The sequence below is a fragment of the Lolium rigidum genome, chromosome 4 (genome assembly GCF_022539505.1).
Source record: "Lolium rigidum isolate FL_2022 chromosome 4, APGP_CSIRO_Lrig_0.1, whole genome shotgun sequence".
Taxonomy (NCBI): Eukaryota; Viridiplantae; Streptophyta; class Magnoliopsida; order Poales; family Poaceae; genus Lolium; species Lolium rigidum.
In genome coordinates, this window is record NC_061511.1 from 131,721,435 (window position 1) to 131,729,321 (window position 7,887).

Sequence of the window (7,887 nt, forward strand, 5' to 3'; positions counted from 1 at the left end):
CGAGGTCCGCCCCGCCGACCCGAAGGAGAAGCAGCCTCCGCGAGAGGATGGAGAAGCCATAGTGCCATACGCACGAGCGAGCGAGGAGGCGAGTCTTCGGCACATGCGAGCACAAGGATTCTCTAGGATGGACCTCACGGGCCATCACCACCGGTCCGGCACGAGAAAGAACGTTGTCTAGGCGCCAAGGAGAGCAGCGACGCCGCGGCGACCGCCCGCCCGTGTTCCCATCCCACTCGTCTCGCTCGCCGTTGACGGGAACCCGACCGGCCAACAGCCCACCGCGTATCTTCATGTCCATGAGTGTGCTCATATCACCATTGAGGGTGCGGCGCCGACATCAACAAAACGGTCGTGCAGTGGGGCGGCATCGCGGACACGCCGGCGATATTCTCCGCGAGCATGCAGTGGGACGGCTGCGCGGGACCGCTTCGCTCGCGCGCCGAAGGTCGCGTGAGGTCCAAGCATGGGAGAATTCTCGCTAGCCGGTACGGCTGACCGCCACCATCGGATGACCTTCTCCAGCCTCGACCTCATGGACGATGTTGGCGGCCGTGATGGAGGGGAATAGGTCGAAACTTGTATTAGGACGGTATTTGCGATTTTTTTACGGGAAAAGAAACGCGTGAGATGGAAAAGAAGCGGAGCCGTACGATGCTTAAGGAAGAGGCGCGTCGCACGGATGGGCGCACGGCGGCGGCGCAAGCAAGCCCCGTCCATCCGTGGTAAGGCTCCAAAGCTAGGCCTTCTCTTATGGGCCTCGAGCGACAAATCAACGGGGCTCTAAAATCAACGGAAAACATACACGGTTTGTGTAGAATAATCCCACATCGCCCCTTACACCGAATCGACCAATTTCTATACGTTTGCATATGGCTCGAGAGCACAAGCGTGGCAGAGAGAGTTGGAAGGAACTGGCACGGAAGAGAGAGAGAGAGAGAGAGAGAGAGAGAGAGAGAGAGAGAGAGAGAGAGAGAGAGAGAGAGAGAGTTGTATGGAACAGGAACGGAAGAAATCACGCACGAGCTATGGTGGTGACTGGTGAGCGCGTGGGTGCGGAGACGACGGAGACTTGGTTGGCGTGCGGCGGCGGCGCATCGCGGGTGAGGAGACCCTGCAGGCGAGGAATTTGAGCAAGGATGAGAGGCGGTCGTGGCGGCGACCGGCAGAACTCAAAGGCGGCGCGCTCGGGTACTGAGAGGAGGCGGTGACGCTGGCCCTAGCGGGCGCGCTCGACTTGGTCGATGGGGTCGACGGCGGAGGCGAGAGTGCCGCGCGAGGAAAGGAGGAGGTCGGGGTGGCGCATGTTCGAGCACCGGGGTTGACGACGTCAACGTGGGTCCCCGGCGACGCGGGAAGGCGGCGGCAGCGCGGTTGGCGGTGGGCGGTGGGCGTGCTTGGCGTCTAGAGAAGCTCCCGGAGGCGGGCCGGCGAGCGGGGAGAGGAGGCGGAGCATCCGCGGTTCTTGTGGAGTGATACGTCTCCGACGTATCGATAATTTCTTATGTTCCATGCCACATTATTGATGATATCTACATGTTTTATACATACTTTATGTCATATTTATGCATTTTCCGGCACTAACCTATTAACGAGATGCCGAAGAGCCGATTCTTTGTTTTTCGTCTGTTTTTGGTTTCAGAAATCCTAGTAAGGAAATATTCTCGGAATTGGACGAAATCAAAGCCCAAGGGCCTATTTTCACACGAAGCTTCCAGAAGACCGAAGATGATACGAAGTGGGGCCACGAGGTGGCCAAACACTAGGGCGGCGCGGCCCAAGCCCTGGCCGCGCCGGCCTAGCGTGTGGGGCCCTCGTGTGGCCCCCTGACCTATCTCCTCCGCCTACTTAAAGCCTTCGTCGCGAAACCCCCGGCATCGAGAGCCACGATACGGAAAACCTTCCCGAGACGCGCCGCCGCCAATCCCATCTCGGGGGATTCGGGAGATCGCCTCTCGCACCCCGTCGGAGAGGGGAATCATCTCCCGGAGGACTCTTCGCCGCCATGGTCGCCTCCGGAGTGATGAGTGAGTAGTTCACCCCTGGACTATGGGTCCATAGCAGTAGCTAGATGGTCGTCTGATACGTCCAATTTGCATCACTATTTTATATCATAATTTGCTGTTATTCATTGATATATTTCATATTGGGACACAATACTTATGTTATTTCATCTATTTTGCATGTTTCATCATTATTGGAGGATCAAGCACCGGAGCCAGGATTCTGCTGAAAAAGCACCGTCAGAACGCAATATTTCGGAAGATCAACTGTGGGAGTAAGTTATACCAAAAATCCTATTTTTCAAGATGACGAAGGAAGCCAGAAGGAGGAGCCAGGAGGACCCAGGGTGGGCCCACACCCTAGGGCGGCGCGGCCCAGTGCCCCGGCCGCGCCGCCATGTGGTCTGGGGGCCCACGACCCCTTTTGCCTCCTTTTCTTCGCGAAACCCTTCGTCCCGAAACCGAGTTACGAGCGCCCGCCTCGCGGGGCGGAGAACACCGAGAGAGAAAAGAGCTCTCCGGCGGGCAGGAATCCACCGGGAAATTCCCTCCGGGAGGGGGAAATCGACGCCATCGTCACCGTCATCGAGCTGGACATCATCGCCATCACCATCATCATCATCTCCACCATCATCACCGCCGTCATCACCGCTGGACACCGTCACCGCCGTAGCAATTTGGGTTTGATCTTGATTGTTTGATAGGGGAAACTCTCCCGTATCGATCTCTACTTGTTGTTGATGCTATTGAGTGAAACCATTGAACCAAGTTTATGTTCAGATTTTTATTCATCATCATATCACCTCTGATCATGTTCCATATGATGTCTCGTGAGTAGTTCGTTTAGTTCTTGAGGACATGGGTGAAGTCTAAATGTTAGTAGTGAACTATGGTTGAGTAATATTCAATGGTGTGATATTTAAGTTGTGGTGTTATTCTTCTAGTGGTGTCATGTGAACGTCGACTACATGACACTTCACCATTTATGGGCCTAGGGGAATGCATCTTGTACTCGTTTGCCAATTGCGGGGTTGCCGGAGTGACGAAACCTAAACCCCCGTTGGTATATCGATGCAGGAGGGATCGCAGGATCTCGCAGTTTAAGGCCGTGGTTAGATTTATTCTTAATTACTTTCTTGTAGTTGCGGATGCTTGCAAGGGGTATAATCACAAGTATGTATTAGTCCTAGGAAGGGCGGTACATTAGCATAGGTTCACCCACACAACACTTATCATAACAATGAAGATTATTTAGCCGTATGTAGCGAAAGCACTAGACTAAAATCCCGTGTGTCCTCGAGAACGTTTGGTCATTATAAGTAAACAAACCGGCTTGTCCTTTGTGCTAAAAAGGATTGGGCCACTCGCTGCAATTGTTACTCTCGCACTTTACTTACTCGTACTTTATTCAACTCGCTACATCAAAACCCCCGAATACTTGTCCGTGAGCATTTACAGGTGAATCCTTCATCGAAACCGCTTGTCAACACCTTCGCTCCTCGTTGGGATCGACATTCTTACTTATCGAAGATACTACGATACACCCCCTATACTTGTGGGTCATCAAGACTATTTTCACGGCGCCGTTGCCGGGGAGTGAAGCGCTATTGGTAAGTGGAATTGGTAAGGAAAACCTTTACTTGTTGTGCTGATTTTATTTCTGCCCGCTGCTATAAGTCATTATGGAGAGATCTTCTCTTCAATTTCTATTTGGGAAATCTACTACTACTGCAACGGTAGTGGATGAGGCGCCAGGTGAGGAAGTGATACCATATAAAATACCTATGAAAATTATTGAACGTGTTATGGATAACCGCTATGAAGGGGATGGAACCGTCCACCCCGGTGATCATTTACTGTTTTTGCATGAATTATGCGGGTTATTCAAATGTGCAGGTATTGCTATGGATGAAGTGAGGAAGAAATTATTCTCTTTATCGCTGTCCGGTAAGGCGGCGCATTGGTATAAATTACTCGGATAATGGGGATTCTCTTGAATGGAATGATATTGTGCCCCGGTTTTATTCTAAGTTCTATCCTCCAAGTGAAATTCATAAGGATCGGAATCGCATATATAATTTTTGGCCTCATGATGGAGAGAGTATTGCCCAAGCTTGGGGAGATTGAAGTCTTTAATGCTCAAATGCCCCATTCATGAGCTTCTGGTAATGTTATTATTGATAATTTCTATGCAAGACTTTCTTTTCAAGACAAGACCTTGCTGGATACTTCTTGTTCCGGATCATTTACACGCAACAAAGAAGAGTTTAAAAGGGACCTTCTTGATCGAATCCAAGAAAATACCGAAGGATGGGAGAACGACAAGGATAGAGAATCAGGTATAATTTATGATTATAAATGCATTGAAGCTTTTATGGATACTTGATAAATTTCGTAATATGAGTGCTACATATGGTCTTGATTCTCAAGTTGTCTGTAAATCTTTATAAAGCTTTTGCTTCTCATTATGAATTGCCAAAGAAGAATTTTGATAAGTATCATGAACCGTATAAAGATAAAATTGATTCATCTATTAATAAATGCATTGTAGTTGAAACTGCCGATCATGTTATTCCCGAAGCTTATATTGAAAAAACTCCTTTCCCTGCTAAAATGAAAGAGTACTCGTTATAAATAGTGCGGTTCATAAAAGTGAAAAGAAACCCGTAGAACCCGAAGAACAAATAAAAGTTGAACCTGCTCGTTGCAATAGTTAAAGATCTTGTGACTCGAAAATGTGGAGGATGGTCATATTATTTTCACGTGAAGATGCTTCTAATATTGTTTCACATCCTAATAAACCCAAACAAGCTAGTGTTCCTATGCTATCTCGTTAGAATTGGTGATCATTGCTATTATGGATTATGTGATATTGGTGCAAGTGTTAGTGCTATTCCTTATGAGCTTTACACGGAGATTATGCACGAAATTGATTCTTGTGAACTTGAAGATATTGATGTGGTTATTCAGCTGGCTAATAGAGAAACTATTTCTCCAATTGGTATTGTTCGAGATGTGGAAGTTTTATGCGGTAAGATTAAATATCCTGCTGACTTTTTGGTACTTGGTTACTGTCGCTAGTGATTATTGTCCTATTATCTTTGGTAGACCTTTTCTAAATACTTGTGGAGCTATTATAGATTGCAAGAAAGAGAAAATTTTGACTAAATTTGCTGGTGAATCTTATGAGTTTAACTTCTCTAAATTTACTAAAACTCCTTATAAAGCTGATTTGCCTAGTAATGATTTTAAAATGGAGCAATGTGCATCTATTGTTCTTGTTCCTAATAATCCTTTGCAGCAACATTTGGAGGATAGCGAGAGTGAAATTTTTAGGAAAGAAAGAGATGAGCTTGAGGAAATTTTTCTTCGCCAACCTATTCTCAAGCATGATTTACCGGTGGAAGATTTGGGTACAACACCGCCACCAAAGGAAGATCCTGTTTTTGATTTAAAGCCTTTACCTGATAATCTTAAATATGCTCATATTGATGATAAGAAAATATATCCTGTTATTATTAGTTCTAAGCTTTCAGAGATTGAGGAAGAAAGGTTATTGGAAATATTGAAGAAGCACCGAGGCGCTATTGGCTACACTCTTGATGATTTGAAAGGGATTTCTCCTTCTATTTGCCAACATGCTATTAATATGGAAGATGATGCAAAGCTCGTTGTTGAACCTCAGCGTCGTCTAATTCCGAAGATGAAGGAAGTGGTAAGGAATGAGGTATTACGACTTCTTGAAGCTGGTATTATATATCCTATTGCTGATAGTAGATGGGTTAGTCCTGTGCATTGCGTTCCCAAGAAAGGAGGTATGACTGTTGTGCCTAATGATAATGATGAGCTCATCCCTCAAAGAGTAGTTGTAGGGTATAGAATGTGCATTGATTTTCGAAAAGTTAACAAAGTTACTAAGAAAGATCATTACCCTTTACCATTTATTGATCAAATGCTAGAAAGATTGTCTAAAAATACTCATTTTTGTTTTCTTGATGGTTATTCTGGGTTTTCACAAATTGCTGTTAAAGCTAAAGATCAAGAGAAAACCACCTTTACTTGTCCCTATGGAACTTATGCTTATAGGCGTATGCCTTTTGGTTTATGTAATGCTCCTGCTACTTTTCAAAGATGCATGTCTGCTATTTTTCATGGTTTTTGTGAAAGTATTGTAGAGGTATTCATGGATGATTTTTCCGTCTATGGGAATTCTTTTGATAGTTGCTTGCGAAACCTTGATAAAGTTTTGCAGAGATGTGAAGAAACTAACCTTGTTCTTAATTGGGAGAAATGCCACTTTATGGTTAATGAAGGAATTGTATTGGGACATAAAATTTCGAGAGAGGTATTGAAGTTGATAGAGCTAAAGTTGAAGCAATTGAGAAGATGCCCTATCCGAGGGATGTTAAAGGTATTCGTAGTGTTCTTGGTCATGCTGGGTTTTATAGGAGATTTATTAAAGATTTCTCCAAGATTTCAAAGCCTCTTACTAATCTTCTTCAAAAAGATGTACCATTTGTTTTTGATGATGATTGTAAGGAAGCTTTTGAAACTCTTAAGAAAGCCTTAACAACTGCTCCTATAGTTGAACCTCCTGATTGGAACTTACCCTTTGAAATTATGTGTGATGCTAGTGATTTTGTTGTAGGCGCTGTTCTTGGACAGCGAGTAGATAAAAAACTGAATGTTATTCATTATGCTAGTAAAACTCTTGATGCTGCTCAAAGAAATTATGCTACAACTGAAAAGGAATTATTAGCTGTAGTTTTTGCTTGTGATAAATTTAGATCTTATATTGTTGATTCAAAAGTTACTATTCATACCGATCATGCTGCAATTAGATACCTTATGACAAAGAAAGATGCTAAGCCGAGGCTTATTAGATGGGTACTTCTTTTGCAAGAATTTGATTTACATATTGTAGATAGGAAAGGTGCTGATAATCCTGTTGCCGATAATTTGTCTAGATTGGAAAATATTGCTTATGATCCTGTTCTCGTTAATGATAGTTTTCCAAATGAACAATTGGCTGTAATAAAGGTGAGCTCGCGAGACAGATCCTTGGTATGCTCGATTATGCTAACTTTATTGTTTCCAAGTACTTGCCTCCAACCTTTTCAGCTCAAGCAAAGGAGGAAATTCTTTTATGACTTGAGGCATTATTTCGGGATGACCCACACTTATATAAAGAAGGAGTGGATGGTATTATGCGAAGATGTGTCCCCGAATATGAACAACGAGAGATATTGAGTAAATGTCATGGTAGTGCTTATGGAGGACATCACGCCGGAGAAAGAACCGCGCAAAAGGTTCTACAATCAGGTTTTTATTGGCCAACTCTCTTCAAGGATGCGAGAAAGTTTATTTTATCTTGTGATGAATGCCAAAGGGTTGGTAATATCTCCAGACGCAATGAAATGCCCATGAATTATACTCTTGTTATTGAACCGTTTGATTGTTGGGGATTTGACTTCATGGGACCTTTTCCGTCTTCGGAAGGTAACACTCATATACTTGTTGTCGTTGATTATGTTACTAAATGGGTGGAAGCCATACCTACAAAAAGTGCTGATGGTGAGACCTCTTTAAGAATGCTTTTAGATATTATTTTTCCTAGATTTGGAGTACCTAGATATATTATGACTGATGGAGGTTCTCATTTTATTCATGGAGGTTTTAGAAAAACTCTTGCTAAGTATGGTATTAATCATAGAATTGCTTCCGCTTATCATCCTCAAACTAGTGGTCAAGTAGAATTATCAAATAGAGAGATTAAATCTATTTTGGGAAAGACCGTTAATAAAACTAGAAAGAATTGGGCTAGTAAATTGAAGGATGCACTTTGGGCTTATAGAACTCGCTTATAAAAATCCCATGGGAATGT